Source organism: Toxorhynchites rutilus, chromosome 1 (genome assembly GCF_029784135.1).
Source record: "Toxorhynchites rutilus septentrionalis strain SRP chromosome 1, ASM2978413v1, whole genome shotgun sequence".
Classification (NCBI taxonomy): domain Eukaryota; kingdom Metazoa; phylum Arthropoda; class Insecta; order Diptera; family Culicidae; genus Toxorhynchites; species Toxorhynchites rutilus.
This window is the reverse complement of record NC_073744.1, coordinates 49,980,385-50,002,245: the sequence shown is the minus strand read 5'-3', so window position 1 is coordinate 50,002,245 and position 21,861 is coordinate 49,980,385. Positions and strand designations below refer to the sequence as shown.

Here is a 21,861-nt window from a genome sequence, read left to right as displayed (position 1 = left end):
TCTGGTAATCTTGCGTAACATTCATGAAGACAAAATAATATCAATTGGAGCCTCGCATGAAAATACAACAATTTTGGTTGTGCAATCCACATCGCACAAAACATATTCAAACGAACACCTTTCATTTTGTTTGTCAGACAAATGAGGTGCTCCATGTGAAATATCTCCATCCTGAGGCGCACAGTAAGCCTGTTCTTCTCGTGGAGTGTTCTCGAGAATCTCCCGACGCCCCGCAAGTCCGCGATCTGTCCTAAGTCGGTTCACGGGTTCTCTTTTGGGGCTGGGATAATTGAACTTGAAAAGCACTTATACAACCGCGTGATTCCATCGCCGAAAGATTACACATAACTCGCTTCCTACCAAGCGGAGAAGAGAAAGAGGAATGGTTTGATCTCGAAGTGTGTCGTGCAAAGATGATTATTATTGCGGCTACACCCTGTGATGAGTTCAGCATTTCCATCAGAATAGAAGTGTATGCAAATAAGTGCTCGGCGCGATTCTCGCGTTCTAAGTGCTTCGTCTCGTTCCCGTTGAATGAACTCTTCTTCTGGCGACTCCCGGCCATGAATCGAATTCGAGAAGATATAACGCCGGGGTCTGGTGGCGGTGATAAATGATTTGCTCTTTTACCACCCGCGCTCTCCCGGCGCAACGGGAGCACGCTATTGTTTATAATAGCCATGGAAGACTAACGGAAGGTGACCTCGCCACTGATTGGCTTCAACTCGGAACCCGTCAACAGTGATGTAGCCATATGTAAATTCACCTATTAAGGTGTACGGTTATCTGGCGATCTGGGTAGAAACGATCCCGCCTTGATCTGACAATGTATGCTGCGCGATCTCACCCTGTGATGACTAATGATTGAAGCGCGAGCTTTCGCGTACGATTACGAAACCCGCGGCCATCGGCCGGCGAGTTCGCCCGCTGTGGTTGAAAGATGGTTGAGAAGCATTCGTAGAATCTGTTACGGATCAGATCGGATCGAACTGAAATCGAAACGATAGGTATAAGAAGACGCTTCCATAAGATACATATTTAATGATCTGAATTTATGCGTTGCTCCGAAAAGCTCACGCATTTAGGCATAACTTATTTATGGTGGCGAGAAAAAGGATGGCACAGAGTCATAGAAATAAATCACCAGTGAATGTGACATTTGACCGTTTTGGGGAAACAGAACCAGTGAAGCATAAGTTTATTTCATTCATAGTGAAAATGTAAAATATTTGAAGTGATCGCTTATTACGTGCATGCTAATAGAATGAGATGTTCACCCGTGGCCAAGTGGTTAGCGTTTCACATTATCATGCCGGGTGTTCGGGTTCGATTTCCGTTCTGGTCGGAGGGATTTTTCGTCTAAGAAATTTCCTTCGACTTGCACTGTGGTCACGCGTATTCTAGAGCTTGCCCCTCGGAATACATTCAAGGCGTGTAATTTGGCTGAAGAAATCTCAACTTAGTATTACTAAATGACGCTAGTTAATGCATACGTTGAGACGGCAAAAGTTCCACAGGGAACGTGAACGCCATTCAAGAAGAAAGTTATAAAATGAGGATTTATTAAAGGATACACACATATTAATCTGCATTGAACGGTTGAAGTTATCTAACGATTTCAACATATTTCATATATTGATTTTCCATGATGGTTCCTAGGATATCGAGTTAGGGAGAGTCGACTGTGTTACCTTGGCGTTAAGAGGTGTTTGTGAGAGAAAATTCGTCGCAAACGGTCAGATTTGTGGAAGGATAACATTTCGATTTTGCACCACGATAATTCATCAGCTCATCGAATGAATGAACCGATTTTTGACCGAAAATGGCACGAATGTGATTGAACAACCACCGTACTCTGCAGATATGGCCCCGAAACTTAAATTTCCGCTTACCGGGAACCGTTTTGACTGCATTGAAGAAAAACAAACGGAATCGCTACGAAACGTAAAAGTGCTGAAAGTCACTATAGTACAGAAAGAAGAAAAAATACAATAACCGGAAGAAGAAATGTCTCTCTCTCTCTCTCTGATTTTTGGAAATGTACATTAGCATTAGCATTAGCATTGAGCAAGTTGCACAATATCGTAGGTGGTACGAATTCAGAACTGTTACGTCAAAAGCTCGCCTCCATCCGTTACTGACGATTGGTAATATCTCTTAGACAGTTAAGAATGGTCCTGGCCACGTCCTTGTAACTGCTAAGGAAAGGGAAGGAATGTTAGTTCGACATTTACTTAAGAGAACTGCAGAGAACGACCTCTCATAAATATCTCGGGAATTTAGGAAATGTGTTAGTACGGTAGGTAAGCCATAGGATACACTCAGTCAGTGTTATTGGCGCAGCTTGTGATTACTATTACTATTACTATTACTATTACTATTACTATTACTATTACTATTACTATTACTATTACTATTACTATTACTATTACTATTACTATTACTATTACTATTACTATTACTATTACTATTACTATTACTATTACTATTACTATTACTATTACTATTACTATTACTATTACTATTACTATTACTATTACTATTACTATTACTATTACTATTACTATTACTATTACTATTACTATTACTATTACTATTACTATTACTATTACTATTACTATTACTATTACTATTCGTGCACATGGTATCTGGTGGGGAAATCGGTTAGTAAAATTATATGATACAAAATTGTTGAATATTACACATGTACTCTATCCCTCCGATCGATAATCCAGTTGTAGCTGTATGGAAAGCCTTGATAAATTGTGATTATTTGTTGTTGATTTTGCAGCTTTTGCCGATCAATTCACAAGAAAGTTTAAAACCTGCAAGCAACTTGCAGTTTCCGACAAAAAATACATGTTTTCGTGACAAACAAGACTATGCCACCTTTCGATTGTTGTCACGTCAATAGCTGTGTAAAAGAAAGTAATCTACCTTTCGGAACTAGAATCTTAATACAAAAAGTAAAACCCGCACACATCTTCAAAACAGAAACTCGGCTACATGGTCGGCCCTGTTCATGGCTCGCCAACAAGATTAATGAAAAATATTGTAATATAACATAATGCAATCTAATATAATATAGAAGGATATTTCTGATTTTTGGATATGTACATTAGGGTGGCAGCGAAAATGGTTATGTTAAATTTCAAAAACCGACCTTGTACATTTTATTTATTGGTCCAAAAGAATTATTTGTGCGAAGTTCCGGCACCATCGGACATGATTTAGGGGTGCCTCAAAGCGCTCAAAGTTTTGATTTTTTGATCCTCGAAAATCTTCTAAAGGGGGAGTAAAGGGAATTTGGAAAATCGAAAATTTTTTTTTCAATGCAAAATGACTTAAAAATGCATGAAACGTCGAGATCTGGTGTAATCACCAAAAAAAAAAATGTTGGGCGAAGATCGACCTTTTGGGACTGAGCCTCGAGAGGCAATGAAGGTATGGAAAAAAAATAATTATCGAATTTAAAGAACCGATCATGTACATTTTGTTTATTGGTCCAAAAAAATTATCTGTACAAAGTTTCAGCTCGATCGGACATGATTTAGGGGTGCCTCAAAGCGCTCAAAGTTTTGATTTTTGATCCTCGAAAATCTTCCAAGGGGGGAGTATAAGAAATTTGAAAAATAGATTTTTTTTCGATGCCAAATGACTTAAAAAGGCATAAAACGTCGAGATCTGGTGTTATCACAAAAAAAAAATTTTTGGCCGAAAATCGACTTTTTGGGACTTAGCCCGAATGGCCAAAAAAAATAAACCTTAGAGTGCTTTGAGGCACCCCTAAATCATGTCCGATTAAGCTGAAACTTCGCACAGGTCATTTTTTGGACCAATAAACAAAATGTACATGGTCGGTTCTTTAAATTTGATAATTATTTTTTCCATACCTTCATTGCTTCTCAAAGCTAAGTCCCAGAAGGTCCATTTTCGGCCAAAAATTTTTTTTTCGAGATGACACCAGATCTCGACGTTTCATGAAATTTTAATTCATTCATTTCTGTAGTTTAATTCAAGTCGCTTGTTTATAACTGCCGATATTTTTTTATAATGCTACGAAAATTTTGGACTAACCATTCTACCAGTCAGTTTGGTTTGTAGAATCATTTGACGATAATTGTTTGATGATTCATTCTTGTCTTCGCAGAACAATACATGCTCGAGATAAGCGCAGCTGTCATCCTTAGTGGGGAAAGTTTTGCTACTGACAAGCGAAACCAATTCACATACAACATTTCAGAACGACATTAATTTGGTGACTAAATAAACGAAATAAACTCTATCTGTTATTCTCAACAACCTCAAAAAGAGTAGCATCGCTTCATTATTATCAAGATTAGCGCAAATGCAACCTTTTTTGAAAGCAGTTTTGCGTCTGGCACGCAAGCACAAATAAATTAATAACTTAATATAACTTATTGAATAACTTGGTATTCCCCAAATCTTTTTTGGTGCACAACCTTAACGCCTGCTTCACCATAGCGTCAGTTTAATGCATTGATGACAGAAAACAAGCAATGTTAACTGCTTGGAAAAAGGCAGAATAATTGCCTCAGCTGAGATTCATTATCAATACCATAGCGTGAATATTTCCCTCCCACTATCTCCCCTCCTTGTTTATATTTATCATTACGACTGCATAATTTTCAACGCCAAACAATCATCCATGATAGCATAAAAAATTAGGCGATTGTTGCATCGTTACAGGGCCAACGCACACGGGAGCAGATACAAATGAGCTTTCAGCGTAGCGAAGATGCACTATTTTTACGTACGGGTTATGAAGCACGCACACACGCATACAAATATCCATATACGATGGCTCCTTCTGTACACGGAGACTTTACATCTTACGATTTCCCCTTCGTTGTTCGTCGATAAGTTGCTCATTATGGACAGCTCTGTTCGGAAAGCACATAAATGGACAGAACAAATGTATGAGGAATTGGGAATGTTTCCAATTTTCATTAATTTAGACCATATACAGACTATGGGATCATAGTGTATAGCATATCAAACAAATCTTAGGAAATTTCCGATTCGTTTGGTATGTAAATCGCCAAAATCCGTTTGCGGCAAAAATAGTAATTAACGTTAACTTTATTTCATAAAAACGTGACCTGTTTACTGATTTGGCACCCTTAATGGAAGACGTAGTTCTACGTCAAAACTTAAAAAAATATAAAAAATATAGCATCCCTGTAAACCTCGAGACGATGTAAACTATAAAAAACAAATGCAATCAATAATAACGAAAACGAAATCTAATTTTTTTGCAAGTTTAACATGCTTTCAAAAAAGATTAGCTCATTGGTATTATTTAATCACATTATCTAATTTGTTATATCTATCATCTGAATCGGTCCAGTAGTTCAAAAGTTATGATTTATTGAAAAATGTCATTTTTGAAAAAAAAAACTACAAGTGGGTTATATCTGTTATATAACCGCAAGGTGGACGTAGGACTACCACTGGCTTGACAATCATTTATTTGAATCAATTCTCAATGAACATATCTGATGAGTGCAAAGCATGCGAGTGAAAAGTACTCACAGCTTGCATGTGTTCACTATGACGGTTTCCCAAACACTAATGCAAGCGAGTAAGAGAAATCAGCCAGCAGATGTTCGTTATGACGGTTTCCTCAGCACTAATGTAAGCGAGTGAAATAATTCACAGCTTGCATGTATTCACTATGACGGTTTCTCCAGGTGCCTTGATTTTGCGTCCGTGTTCGGGGACACATTCCGATCACCACAAAAGCAATCATCATCAATGAGCTAAATTCTTACGATTTCAACAACTTGCTTCCAAAGCAATTTTTGAGCTATTGAAACAAGTTTTTGGATCAATAACAACCAGCATATAACGCGTAGACATTTTATCTTTCCAATTAAGTCGTTATCATACCATTTCGTTCAGTTGCTTAGTAGGTATTACCGCTAAAAACCTTGTTGATCCGGCACAACACTCTCGTTTTCGAAACATTAACCTTGCACACCAGTATAGAAATGAAAGACGTAGTCCTTCATCAAAATATTTTTCGAATCATTGGTTAACTTTGAAAAATCATGATTTAAAAACAAAAAAAAACAACCCTCTAATTTTTGGATATGTTATGTAAAAAATGTCAGCCTTCAAGAAAAAATATTAAAAAATTATAGCACCCTTGTAAACTATAAAAAACAAATAAAATAAAAAATTACGAAAACAAAATCCATTTTTTACCCCAAGTGTTATATTTTTCCAAAGAAGACTAGATCTTTGACTTATATTTAACCCTTTCACGACCACGGGGACGCCGATGTCCCAAGCAAAAATCATGGATTAATTAAATATTCACGTAACCATTGTAAATTATTTTTTTTATTTTAATATTTCGGAATGTACCTTTTTATTATTTTTACTGGCAATACATAATAGCAACCATAGGGACATATTTGTGCCATAAATTTAAAAAAAAAAAGGTAAAAGTTTTTTGAATTTTTAGTATAAATTATGTTTTTAGGGTGCCTATTGATTCATAACATATAGCTAAATTGATTTAATAAGGTACCGTAACCTTATGGTCCTGAAAGGGTTAAAATGGAAATAGGCATCCTAATGTAAAAATAGAAAAATGAGGTTTTGCGAAAAGGAACAAAACTACCACTTTTCACGAAAATCTGAGTACCACTATATCGGTTTGGAATGGAATGGCTGCTTTAGCGTATTTTTTTAATAGAATAAAAAATCCTATAGAAAACAAATAAATAATTTTTTTAATCACGAACTGCAGGAATTATCTATCGATGGCTACCAGGAAAAAATCACACGATGAAGTAATCACAGTAATCTTTTGCTTAAATACCATTGTCGCCGCGGTAACAGAGTTGAACGTACTAAAAAATTGTTTGTTGTGTATTGTTTAACTTTATATGCATCTTCGTTTTTACTGACGTAGGACTATGTCTTTCATTTCTATACTGGGGTGTGAGTTCAAAGTTACGAAAAGAAAGTGTTAATAGCTCCTAAACAACTGAACGAAATGGTATGATAAGCACTTCATTCGAAAGGTAAAATGTCTACGTGTTATATGCTTGTTACTTTTTGATCCAAAAACTTGTTGCAATAGCCCTAAACTTGCTTTCAAAACAGGCTATTGAAATCACATTAATCGGTATATAAGCGAGTGCCGCTCGGAAAGCCACTCAGTTATGATTGCGCAACGATTGAGGTATAATCGCTGGAATGAATGAATGTTTCCCTAACACAGACTTCAAAGCCATGGAGTCTGGGGAAATCGGCATGGCAAAATAGATACAAGTAGCGGATACTTTTGTACTCGCTTGCGTTTCTACAAATTGGAGTGTTTCCCTAACACAGACGTCAAAACCATGGAGTCTGGGGAAATCGGATGGCAAAGTAGATACAAGTAGCGGGTACGTTTGTACTCGCTTGCGTTTTTGCAAATTGGAATGTTTCCCTAACACAGACTTCAAAACAATGGAGCCTGGGGAAATTGGCATTGCAAATTAGATGCAAGCAGCGAATACTTTTATACTCGTTTGCGTTTTCCGTAACTTCGAAAACAAGAAGTTAGGAAAATCGGCATTGCAGAAACATGCAAGTCACAGTATATTTATACCCCCCATTCATTTTTACACTCCGGAATTCGTTTTGCTAACACGGTCTACAAAAGCGGGTACAAATGCATCACTTTGGCTCGGTTATTCAAGACTGCATTGGAAGATAGATGTCGCCAGCTCACTGAACCTCTACGCATTTCGTTTGATGATTAGGCAAAATGTTGATAACTATTTGCTGCGATAACGTTTTCCCAATACAGATTGGGATTTGTTTGCAATTGAATTCGTTTCATTCATTCACTACTTCTTCTTCTTCTTTGTTTTTAAGAGGCTTTAAACTTTCATTCACTATATTAATCAATACACATAAAAGATAGTTCTGCGCAGGACATCGTACCCAATAAATAACATCCGGGGTGCGATTATTACTAATTGAAGAAACACAAATGATTACTAAGCCAACGGCAGTCCTATGTCTACCTTGCGGTTATAGCATAGGTATAACCCATCGATAGTTTTTTTGCAGAACATTCCGATGTCGCTTTAATCACACTATTGAAGTGTATATCCCCGAACACATCCATTGAAATTAAGTAGCAAGTAAATCCGGTCTTACATAATGCTGTTACTTTTAGTCATTTTCATTAACAAAAAACAAAAAATATTTTATTCAATTAATATTCCCTGAAAGCTCTCCTTCTTTACAGCCTGCAATCCACGGCACGAGATCACTGAGCTGCACATGAAGTGCGAAACTCCTTTCGCCGAGGCCGACCCAAAAGGAACACAGCGAGCCGCAAACCTAACGTTCACTCCGGAACGCAGCAAGATACGATGTTTTCTAATTTTGAACATCGGGCTTGGATGTCTATAATGACACGGTGTGACAAGCAAACAGCGAGATTTATATTTTATTTCACAGTTTCGGCCAACGCTCGGTTCTCATCCAGTCTCGAGTAGTTCCCTTGGAGTTCGGATGGGCGAAAACCTGAAACTTCGCTCTCAGCACGCCAAACAAGTTTTTGGCTTATTTGTATTTTGTCTTTTTGCATTCCCGTTGTGTATATATAATTGCTGAGGCGTTGAGAACCTATTGATGAAGTTCGATACGCTTCGGATTCAGGGCACTGATTGATGCGAACAAGTGCACACGGTTTCAGAGCACAATGCCTTCAGACTTCAAAGCTTCAAACAAGATCGAATATGAGTCACACTTCTTTCGTGGGAGAAAAAATAAACAAACTGAAACAATTTGTTTGAGCAACAACACTATTCACACTTTTCGGTGGTAATATGCTCAGATTGAATTCGAATTCGAATAGTGACGTAAGTGCCAGCAGTCGAGACGCTACAAACCCAGTTTGTGAATCGAAGCATTTCTCAACGGACCCAAAACCATGGTGCATGGGAGCATGGCAGATTATAATGAACCAGCTGGGCAATGGGATAAATGCGAAACTGTGGTTGAGGTAATAGTGCTCAAAACATAGCCTAATTCCACAATGTGGGTTGATAATAATTGTAAATTATTTCAAGTGGAACATTTTTTAAATACTTTCGTTGGAACAAATTCAAACACCGACATTACCCGAAACATAAATTGGACTGCTTCCCCTGAATAATTATGGGGCAATGCTAGGTTAACGTTTTAGTTGCTCTATTTGAATCCCCTGCATTTGTTGCAAATACGATAATAATGTATCAGATAGATTCATCAGAGTTGACAGTAACTTACCCAAACAATATGAAGTGCATGTTTATATTACCTGTAAGAGAAAAACGCACGTATATTAATAACTTAATAAAATCATGTTAGCATGTTAAAATCAAAATTAGCATACTAGAATCACAAAAGTATATTTGCTTGTGTTCATTCGAGTATTAATTAGATATGAATACGTAGTGAAAGTAATAACCCAGTGAAACATGTATTTTTAAAACTGAATCTCAATTATTGGTTCCGAATGAACACTGATCGGTTGAAATAGAAACACAATTCACTTTTTTTCCTCAGATAACATTATTTTAGTTATTCGCACGCCTGAAGGGCTTCAAATAACACAATCACTGCCACGATTACAATTTTTTTTACCAATAACTTACAATTACTTCCGTCCGAGTCAATTGAAAATGCACTATGAGACGCTCAAACTCGAGCTCAAGTTGTCGCAGTGTTTCGTTTGAACAACCAAACAACTTGTTACCTCACTTCATTCCGTCAACGTCAACAAATGTAACCTTCAAAAAAGAAAGTAAATATCACGTTTTGTGGTGAAGTTATAATAATAAATGAAACACATATTTTGGCCCGAATATTTAAACGTCTCGCGATACTGTTTCCATGCTTTGGCACACGTTCAATACGAACTAGCGTTCTTTACGTAAGTGTCTGATAGGGAAATGTTCTGTCTTCGTTTTCTAAGCAATCGAAGACATTTTTTGAAGCATGTATGTAGCTATTTCGAATGTAAGGTTTTTTGTACAACCCTACAATGATCGTTCAATTGAAAAAAATATTTGATGAACATGATATGATTCTAAAAACAACAAACAAATCCCCCTATACCTTGACACCGGAAGGAAACACTCTCCGCAACGGAGAAGCAGAAAAAAAAATCCGTATGTAATATAAACACTGCTCAGACCGACAGTGTAGAGATTGGACGGAACAGATAATGTTAATTAAAACTTTAAATACGGCGATGACGATCATTAGGGTTTCATCATAACAAGTGGGTCGCTCGATTCGTTGCGTGTACGTTATTCTTAAACTTCTCTTCCCCTTAGATACGCCGCTACTGTAGAAAATATAGAATACAAAATTAACTAGGCACACAAGTACGCATATTTAATTTCGCTACGCATTCAGTATAGCGTAGTTCAGACTAGATTCAAACGTTTTCTCGGATCAGAAGAAAATAGAGGGTAAATGATGTTGGTTTGTCCAATCGAAAATATGATAATGGTTTGTCCACCTGTTTGAATGCTCTAGTTTAACGGACCTGTGTCAAATCAGGTATTCAAATGTTTCCGAACATATAAATATAATTGTCTTTTTCATGATTTACAGTAGTTTTATAAGATATTTTTACGGATTCACATTTTTTACTGGTTTTTAAAGTGCACCTTCTATTGGTGTCAATGTGCCCCTCATTTGAGCTAACTCTCAACCTTACGTAGACGTACGTAGACCTTTTCTGGATTATAACACTTACACTGCCGTTCTACGCATATTTGTCCCATGTTACTTTTTGACAATTTACACTTTTCATAATAGAACGATGTTTTATGCCTAATCTTTCGGGAAAATACAAAGAAGAAAGTTTTTGTTTGTTACTAGCTTAAAAAAAACAACATCAAGCTCAACTGGGGGACCTCTTCTTCTTCTTCTTTAATGGCACTAACGTTCCTAGAGAAACGGCCACAATACGAGCAAAGACACGATGAAGTTATTTTGCAGCAAGACAATGCTCGGCCGCATGTCACGAAACCGGTCAAAACATACTTGGAAACGCTGAAATGGGAGGTCCTATCCCACCGGCCGTATTCTCCAGACATTGCTCCGTCCGTTTACTACCTTTCTCGATCGATGCAACATGACCTGGTTGACCAGCACTTCTCCAATTTTGTTGAAGTCAAAATATTGGATCGATTCGTGGTTAGCCGACAAACCGGCCGATTATTTCCACAAAGAGATCCGTGAATTGCCAGAATCCTATTACATAGTGCGTTGTTTGTCCATTTCATGTTTGCGCCGAAGAAATTGATGATTGTTAAAAAGTAAAAATGTTTTTAATCTGATAAAACGCACTCCTATATCTTCTTCTATCTTTATAAATAAAAATGGATAGCCGAATGTGTTGATAAGAGCAAAACTCGAGGAAAGAATCCGTCCGACTTAGGGCTGTCTTTATTCTATCATATTTTCAGTATCAAACATGTATTCCATGTAACGGAGCAACATGTTATGGAAAAAGTGGTTGAAAAATCTTGAATGAGAATTGTGTCTGAAAATTTTGGTAGTAGTACTAAGAGTTTTATAGTAAAAAGTAATTTTAAAAGGTCGATTAAAAGATCAATGAAAAGATCTACGATTGGAGCCATAACCGTGCGCACATATTCAATCATATAAAAAATTGAAATGAACGACATGTGGCCATACATTCTTATTTTCATCGTGCAACCCACGCCATGTTGTGATAAAGAAAACATTCTCAACACGCCTATACTCGCTATACTCGCTGTTATAAGAATGCTTAGGGTTGCCACATTTGATTCTGAAAATTTTTCTGAAAAAATCTGTATCAAAAAACTAACGGAAAAATGGAAAGAAAGGTTTATTTTCATTTTGAATTTATTGTTCTTATTTATGGTTTGCTTAAGTCGTATCAATACAACAAAATAAATCATAAAAAAAGATTTCTCATAATAAATTGTATGATGTTTGTACATGCTTTTCTTTGCTTGCTATTTGCTTTGCTTTTCTTAAATCTCTCGTCAATTTCATTCTTGACGCTTTTCTTTGAGCCGATACATAGTGCTTTGCTTTCAAAATAGAATCCATCATTGTATAAGCCAACCGATTTCAAGACTCTCTTTTGTTGGAATATCAAAGCGAGAATATTCACTCAACACACGCAGATGAATGTGGAATTATCAAAAAGCGTTCCAAAAACATCCTTAGCAGGAATGGAGAAGTGAGGTGACATTTCATACGGTTAAACATTTTTATAAATTAAGGTACATATCTTAATGACTCAACGATAAAAAAAACTAAGTTTATTAGTAAGAAGGTAGACAGGGAAATAGTAACAAATTTAACATTTAAATTTGAATTTAAAAAAATATCTTTAAATTCTTTGCAGAAAATCTGTATTCTGTATACACAGATTCTGTATCTGAAATTTTGCGAAAAATCTGTAAAATACAGAATTTTCTGTACATATGGCAACCCTGAGAATGACTAATATCATAGTAGAAAATATTTTAAAAACTCAACAAGACGATGAGTGGGCAAAAGATGAAAATAAAAAATAAAAAGTACAAAATGGGAAATTCTGCAAGTAAAAAACGTGAACAGGATAATGTAAGATAATGTGTTTGAGCGTACGAGTCCTCCAGTCATATTTAGCATTTCTCTGTATTTTAAACATTTACGCAATTTAACACGAAGGAAGTCATCATCAAATTTATATCCAAACATGCTTTTGATATCTTACTGTATAACAAGCTTGCCCTTAGGTTGCAAGTTCATCTGCGTTCTGAAATACGTTGGAGTTTGAATGATAATGTACTCAACTTCTAATTTAATTCAAGTGATCACAAGGTATTTAGATCAGTTAAATGAAGTGAACTAGAATAAATTGATTGGTGGCAGCCATTTTGGATTTGCATTTTTCATAAATAAATGTGTTCTACTGATCAAGCCCTTTTATTTGATACACATATTGATGGAGTTCTGAGAAAATATGTGATCCGCCATTTTTTAGCGACTGCCATCTTGGATTTACATTTTTCCATAAATAACTGTGTCCTACTAGTTAACCCCTTTCATTTGATGCCCATATTGTTGGGATTTTGGAAAAACCCATATTGATGGGGTTTTGAAAAAATATTGAATCCGACATTTTGTAGCGGCCGCCATTTTGGATTTTTAAGATCGTGAAATACACAGTTTTATAATGACTACAGAGGTGAAAGTGTGTTCCAAATATCAGATCAATCGGTCAACAGGAAGGGGGTAAATTTTCTATTAATGTGGGGCAGAATTTTCAAAAAAAAATGACTATGGGGGTCTAAGGTATGATATAATTCTGGAAAAGGGGTCTCTCGCCCAAAACAGTTTGAGAACCCCTGGCCTGGTTTAGCGTATCGCATGTTTCGGTATGAGACGCCGACGCGAGTATAGGAGTAATTTTTTCGGACAAGTGATTTTTTTCATATTCTAGAATATTGTTGAATGAAATGTATAAATCAATGTTAGTGGCGTGGAGTATTTATTCAACATGATGCATAAGATCATTACCGGATTATTCTTATTTGAATTTAGTCCTTTATGTCACCGGATTGAACGGATTCATATATTAATTGTTCGTCGAAATACATGGTTTTCCAACTTTAAATTCCGAAAGTAAATTGAAATAAAACACACTTAGAATTCGAATTTCGATGAAACTTTTATTTCAAATTAAAGTTTGGTTTATGCGTCCCTCAAATTTCGTTCGCAATATGGCCATGTTCGGTCGTGTTGTGTGGCACATGGCGCCGTCCTGCTGAAACCATATGTCATCCGTATCCATATCTTCAATTTGTGGCAAAAAAAACCGGTTAACATGCGGCCATAGCGCTCACCATTCACAGTTACCGTCTCGCCGTACTCATTTTCAAAGAAATACAGCCCGATGACTCCACCAGACCATAATGCGCACCAAACAGTGACTTTTGGCGGATGCAATGGCCTCTCAACAATCACGTGTGGATTTTCTGAGCCCCATATACGGAAATTTTGGGTGTTCACATAGCCACCGAGCTCGAAATGTGCCTCATCGCTGAAGAAAATTTGATGCGAAAATTCAGCATTTTGCTGCTGTTGCTCGTTCACCCAATCGACGTATGCCCGACGCAGTCCATGGTCACCACGCTCTAATTTTTGTACCAGTTGGACTTTATATGGATGTAGGTGCAAGTCCAAATGCAAAATTCGCCACAATGATGTGTTTGACAAGCCCAATTGCTGAGCACGCCGTGGAATCGAAACATTCGGGTCATCCTCCACACTGGTAGCAACTTGCAGGAATATTTTCGGCCGAACGCACATTACGATGATGCACAGGTTTCACAATATCCGCTACGGATCCAGTTTGTTCGAATTTACGCACTACATTAGCGATTGTGTGCTCTGTAGGCCGTCCATAACGACCAAAATCCGTCCGTAATGCTCGAAAAACATTTGTCGGTTTTTCATCATTTTTATAGTATAATTTAACAAAATTAACACGTTGTGCGATGCTAAAACGATCCATATTAATAATGGCAGACATTCAACTACAGATATGACGCTTTTGTTGACAGCTATGTCAAACGGTTGTTAGCGCAGGGCTGTAACTTTCGGAAGCCCGAAATGGAAAACCCTGTATTATCAAGATACAATGTTAGAAATATGCAAAGTTTATATTCCAGATCATTTATCAGCTAGTAATTATCTAGAAGGTCGATATACATTCTTCGCTTCGATAAAAGATCCGAAAAACACACTAAAACTGCATGAAGTATAAAACATATGTTTGTCTCGAGCTTATGCTATGTTCTGATTCTTACACCAATGAAACCACAATCGATTAATACTTTTTCATGTTATTTTATAGCTCTTCATACTTTCATGAATTATATTCAGTTGCTTTCATTCAATTAATAACAGGAAAAAAAATCGAACTTCGTTTTTTTTGGTGTTGAAGTATCAAAAATTACTCTGTTTTGAGGAGGCTGAATTTTTTATTAATCCGATTATTTTTACAGGCTCAGTTACATAAGTTTAATGGAGCCAAACTCTTAACTATATTTCAACTAGCATATATCAACATGTTGTTTCCTTAATTCTATGGTTAATGAAATAGGAAACCGATTACTCGCGGTCGACTCGAGTTTAGAAGGGTGACACATTTTCCTTAGGAAAAGGATGGGATGTAAGGAGATGTGTGTTTACACTCGCACTCACATTCACATTCACATTCACATTCACATTCACATTCTCATTCACACTGACACTTCACACTCAATTCTTAAAACTATCCTTACATCTAATATGTATTTACAATTTAACTTATTCTAATGTTAGTAGGAAGGGAACCGATAGCTCGCGAAGGACGAAAAGGAGGGGAAAAGGATGTATGAACAATCACACTCGAAGATCGATAGCTTTAAGGAAAACATATATTTGGGACATGTAATCAAGGTCTAACCGAGCCAACACATCTCTCACCGGCACATTGGACTGCTTTCCTCCAGCCCGAAGGGAGTTTTCAAAATTCGATCTGGCGACAAGATACAACTCGCACGACCAAACAACGTGTTCGATGTCGTGGTAACCATGGCCACAACCGCAGAGATTGCTGTCGGCAAGATTAAAACGAAAAAGCAGCGCGTCTAACGAACAGTGATTGGACATGAGTCGGGAGAAGGTGCGAATAAAGTCCCGACTCAAGTCCAGACTTTTGAACCACGGATTGAGGCTAACCTTAGGGATAAAAGAGTGAAACCACCGGCCCAATTCATCTTCGTTCCATTTGCGTTGCCAGTTAACGATGGTATTTTTACGAACTAAAGAATAAAATTCATTGAAGGCGATTTGACGCTGATAAATTTCGCCTTCAATTGCACCTACCTTTGCTAATGAGTCAGCCCTCTCATTACCCGGAATTGAGCAATGTGAAGGGACCCAGACAAAGGTAATGACATAACAGCGTCTGGATAAAGCACTCAAAATTTCTCGTATTCTCTCAAGGAAGTACGGCGAGTGCTTTTCCGGCCTCACTGAACGGATAGCTTCGACAGAGCTCAGACTATCCGTTACAATGTAATAGTGTTCAACAGGTCGTGAGGCGACGCTGTCCAGCGCCCAGTGTATTGCTGCCAATTCAGCAATATACACTGAGCAAGGATACTGAAGACTGTGTGAGGTGCTAAAAAAATTGTTGAACACTCCAAATCCTGTGGACTCATTCATAGAGGACCCATCAGTAAAGTACATATTATCACAATTGACACGCCCATACTTTGCTTCGAAAATCGTAGGAACGATCCCCGATCGATGATAATCTGGAATTCCATGGATATCCTGCTTCATGGACAGATCAAAATGCACAGAGGAATTGATGTAGTCACGAAAACAAACACGGTTGGGAATATACGAAGAAGGATCAACCTGCATGGAGACGAATTCATGATATGAGCTCATGAATCCAGAATGAAAATTTAGCTCGATCAGCTGCTCAAAATTTCCGATCACCAATGGGTTCATAACCTTACACCGGATGAGGAACCGAAGAGATAATAAATTGAAGCGATCTTTTAGTGGGAGTACGCCTGCCAAAACCTCGAGGCTCATGGTATGCGTTGAGGGCATACATCCCAACGCAATACGGAGACAAAGATACTGAATTCGCTCGAGTTTAATGAGGTGTGTTTTGGCAGCTGATTGAAAACAGAAACTGCCATACTCCATCACTGAGAGAATAGTTGTTCGATACAACATTATAAGATCTTCGGGGTGGGCTCCCCACCAGGTGCCGGTAATTGTACGGAGAAAGTTTATTCTTTGTTGACATTTTTTACTCAGATACCTAATATGGGCCCCCAAGTACATTTGGAGTCGAACCAGACCCCAAGATATTTGAATGACATAGCATGAGTGATCGGTTTACCCAAAAGTTGAAGCTTTGGTTTTGCTGGTCTATGCTTCCTAGAAAAAACCACCATCTCTGTTTTCTCCGTGGAGAATTCGATCCCTAGCCCAATGGCCCAGGTTGAAAAATTGTTCAAAGTATCTTGTAAGGGTCCTTGCAGGTCGGATTCGTTTGATCCTACGACAGACACCACTCCATCATCTGCAAGTTGTCTTAGGCTGCAATTTTGTGTAAGGCAATTGTCGATGTCGCTTACATAGATGTTGTACAAAAGGGGGCTTAAACATGAGCCCTGGGGGAGTCCCATGTAGGAGACCCGACTTACTGTCGAATCCCCATGAGAAAAATTCAAATGTTTCTCACAAAGCAAGTTATATAACATATTATTCAATAGAGGCGGCAGACCCCGAGAGTATAATTTGTCTGACAGGACCTCTATTGAAACTGAATCAAAGGCCCCCTTTATGTCCAAGAATACTGAAGCCATTTGTTTTTTTTCTGCGTAAGCCATTTGAATTTCTGAAGAAAGCAACGCAAGACAATCATTTGTCCCCTTGCCCCTGCGGAACCCATATTGTGTATCTGAGAGTAGGCCATTCGTTTCAACCCATCGATCAAGGCGAAACAAGATCATTTTCTCCAACGATTTCCGTATACAAGACAGCATTGCTATTGGGCGGTACGAATTGAAGTCGGACGCGGGTTTTCCGGGTTTTTGAATAGCTATAACTCGTACTTGTCTCCAATCATCTGGAACAATATTATGTTCCAGAAACCGATTGAATAAATTCAACAAGCGATGTTTCGCCACATCAGGGAGGTTTTTCAACAAGTTGAACTTAATTCGATCCGATCCCGGAGCAGAATTGTTACATGAAAGGAGTGCAAGAGAGAATTCTACCATCGAAAACTCATAATCAAGATCGCACCTATCTTGTGGTATATTTCGAACAATTTTTTGCACGGGAGCGGAATCGGGACAAACCTTTCGTGCAAAATTAAAAATCCATCGATGTGAATATTCTTCGCTTTCATTCGTTGAAGAGCGATTTCTCATGTTTCGAGCCACTTTCCATAATTTTTTCATTGACGTTTCTCGTGACAAACCTCCCACGAAATTTCGCCAATAAGCACGTTTTTTCCCTTTGATCAAATTTTTGAACTGATTCTCAAGGGCTAAATACGTTTGAAAATTTTCAGGAGTTCCACGTTTCCGAAAAGCTTTAAATGCATTCGATTTTTCTATATAAAGCTTGGAACATTGGCTATCCCACCATAGATTGGGAGGCCTTCGGGAAATGGTGGAACCTGGAATGGGTTTCGTTTGAGCGCGAACTGCGCTGTCATAGATCAAACGAGAAAGGAAGTTATACTCCTCCAATGGAGGTAAACCATCTCTGGAATTGATGGCTAGAGCAATCGCGTCCGCATATTTTTTCCAGTCAATGTGTCTTGTGAGGTCATATGCCATGTTTATAGATTCAGAAGAATTCGACCCAATGGTGATGGAAATTTTGATTGGCAAGTGATCACTACCGTTGGGGTCCTGGATTACATTCCACTTGCAATCTAACGATAGTGAATTCGAGCAAAGCGAGAGGTCAAGAGCACTTGGGTTAGCAGGAGGTTTAGGAACACGTGTTGTTTCCCCAGTATTCAAAACGCTTTGTAACAGCTTCAAAAAAATTGAAGCTGTTACAAAGGTCATATATCAACGATGAACGATAGTCGTCGTACTGTTCCCCCCAGGCAGTTCCGTGAGAGTTGAAGTCTCCCAAGATCAATCGTGGCTCAGGAAGAAGTGAGCACATGTCAACAAGTTGCTTGCGGCTAACCGCAGCTCTCGGAGGCCAATACAAGCTGACAATACAGAGGTCTTTTCCTCTGATGTTTGCATGACAAGCAACAGCTTCAATCCCTCCAATAGGTGGAAGGTCAATTCGAAAAAATGAGTGGCACTTATTGATCCCCAATAGCACCCCTCCGTATCTGTCATCACGGTCCAAGCGTATAATATTGAAATCATGGAAAGAGAGATCATCTCGCGAAGAAAGCCAAGTTTCGGACAGAGCAAAAACATCACAATTGAATTTATGAATTAAAAATTTGAATGTATCCAATTTAGGGATGAGACTACGACAATTCCACTGTAAAACAGTGATATCTCCGACCTCTCTATTTAAATTAGACATCAAGAGAGATAATCATTGCAAGGAGGGGCCATGTTTGCATCAATTGTTGCAAAATTGTCTTTAATACTGGAAGCATTGAGATGACAATGGTTCTGATGGAGTCGGAAACATTAAAACACTTGAAGATTTGATCCAGAAGGTCAGACAACTTTATAAATCCCGATTGGGAAGTTGAACTGGACGAAAAAATAGGGACAGTTGGGGTTTTTGATGTTCCCTCGAGTGCTGGGTCGTTCGAAGGTGAACTATTCCCACGGAAGCCAGGAGGAACCTGATTTTGCTTGTCCGCGGCACTCGATTTTTTAGGCAAGCTAACAGGGGGTATCACCGGGGGGACTTGTTCTTGAACTTTGGGAGTGGTCACATTCTTGCGCCGGGGATTCCCTTTGGAAATAAACGGTGTGTCCCCGCTAGCTGTGTCCGCTTCCATTTCATCAACTGGCAACGAGGAAAAAGTATTGTGTGTTGAGATTGGTTGTTGTTGTTGTTGAGTCAGTGGAGAAGCGCCCTTTAAAATTTCCGCAAATGTGCGCTTCGAGCGTTCCTTTAAAGAGCGCTTCTGTTTCTCCCAGCGACTCTTATAAGTTTCACAAGCTGAGAGCGCGTGTGGAGTTCCCCCGCAATATGGACATTTATGCTCAGTCGCACTGCAGGATTCCCCCACATGTTGCTCTCCGCAAGTTGCACAGCGCTCCTTGTTGGCACAATAATCTGAAGTGTGACCAACTGACTTGCATTTGTTGCAAGTCATGGGCTTTGGCACAAAGAGTCGCACCGGTAGTCTCAATTTGTCCACCATAACGTAGTCAGGGAGAGCGGAACCAGCAAAAGTTACTCGAAACGAGTCGGACGGCGTGAATTTAGTTTCTCCCCCTTCCTGGGAGACTTTGCCTAATTGGCGACAGTCCAAGATCTCGACTTCCATCGAGGGGAGCTTCTTGAACTTTCCATTTCCTTTTTTAATAAATTCACACGTCAGACCCGTTTCTGTAATCACTCCCGCAATTTCTACGTTATGGCAGGGCACGTATGCGCGATATTCTAAAATGAACCGCTTGTCGACAACAATCTCGTTAGCTTGCTTCCGATCAGCCACGACAACACGCAGTTTGTTCGGGCGAACCTTGGAAATTTCGACCACGGAGGAATAATTTTTTGTCAAATCTTTCATGATCTGAATGACATTCAGAGATTTTCCTTTAGGTTTAGGTCGGAAGAAAACAACCCATGGGCCAGTTCCAGTTGCATTTTCTGGATAAACCTTGACACGGGGTGGAGACACAACAGGAGAGGAAAGTGGGGTCGATTGTTGAGCGGAAGCGGAAACAGCAGGGTTGGGTGGCGTGAACGGGAGTTCAGTGGGAGCGGGAGCGTGAGGGGGAGCGAGAACGGGAGTGGGAGCGAGAAGGAGAGCGAGAACGGGAGCGAGAGGAGGAACGGTAGCAGGAGACTGAGGGGGTGAAGAGGAGAGGTTTGCAAATTTTCTTGAGGGGGGCTTGTTTAGGTGGGTTAATTCCTCCCCCGAAAAGACTTCTTCTGAAGGGGGAACGCGTTTAAGCGACTTCCCACCTCCCGTAGATGTGGAGGGATAGACAGTGGATTCAATCTCCATGTCAACGGGTTCTCCGCATTCTGCCATATAAAGTGGCAGATAAAGTTTTTCAGTGATTTCTCAATCTTTTTTTCTGATTATTTCTTAAACTAAAAACCTTAATCTAATAAAAAATATACTTATATCGCACACCCGTGCGGTTGAATTAGAACGGTTCCCAGCGAACCGCGTGTCGATCGTACAGCACAGCTGCAACGGTGTATGGCTCCACAGTGCGATGATGATTTCGATGACGATGATATGGCGATAAACACGCCAGCACACAGCGCCCGCGATGCAGGTCTTCTTCCTTCCGCTTTGTTTGCTTCACACTATTGCTGTCCAAAAATCCCGTTTGGGTGAAACAATTATTTCACCAGCAGCGAAAGTAACGGTATCACAACAGTATCACAAGATAACGGTATCACCAGACGGGAGAAAATACACCCGGCGGCCTCGACTTCACGAAGACGAATGAGGCTGAATTAGATGACTATTATTATTATTATTTATTCTTCAAATAAATGTCAATGAAGCCTGAAAAATACACAAAAGCAATATTACGGAGAAGCTCAACTTTCGGTCTGTGACACCGTGCGCGAGTATCTTCTTCTTGAATGGCGTTAACGTTCCATGTGGAACTTTTGCCGTCTCAACGTATGCATTAACTAGCGTCTTTTATTAATACTTAGTTGAGATTTCTTATGTCAAATTACACGCCTTGATTGTATTCCGAGGGGCAAGCTCTTGAATACGCGTGACCACAGTGCAAGTCGAAGGAAAATTTCTGTTGACGAAAAATCCCCCGTCCAGAACGGGAATCGAACCCGATCACCCGGCATGATAATGTGGGACACTAACCACTCGGCCACGGGTGCACATCGTGCGCGAGTATACGAGTTATGATTTTGCACGCGAGTACAGGAGGTTTACACGAATCTGAACCCAGTTGCGAACATATATTCTCAGACTCTTATAAGCATTTGCTCTCCGTCAACTCGAGCGAATAATGACAGCTACAACGACCCGCACTTACCACCTTTACGCTTATCATCATTGACCCCAGTATATACAAATAACAAAGGTTCCCCCCGATTCGCAAACCC

At 39.0% G+C, this 21,861-nt stretch overlaps 1 protein-coding gene across 3 annotated transcripts in view; it reads right to left on the bottom strand.

Moving 5' to 3' along the window:
• LOC129767553 (cadherin-99C) overlaps positions 1–21,861 on the bottom strand; it is a 442,929-nt gene that overhangs the window by 389,810 nt on the left and 31,258 nt on the right. Inside the window, exon 1 of one of the 3 annotated variants that reach the window (XM_055768582.1) lies at positions 9,307–9,322. The exons of the other annotated variants lie outside the window; for them this stretch is intronic. The gene's annotated coding sequence lies outside the window, so the exon portion shown is untranslated. Of the gene's footprint in view, positions 1–9,306; positions 9,323–21,861 lie in introns of those variants that run through there. 3 annotated transcript variants of the gene reach the window in all.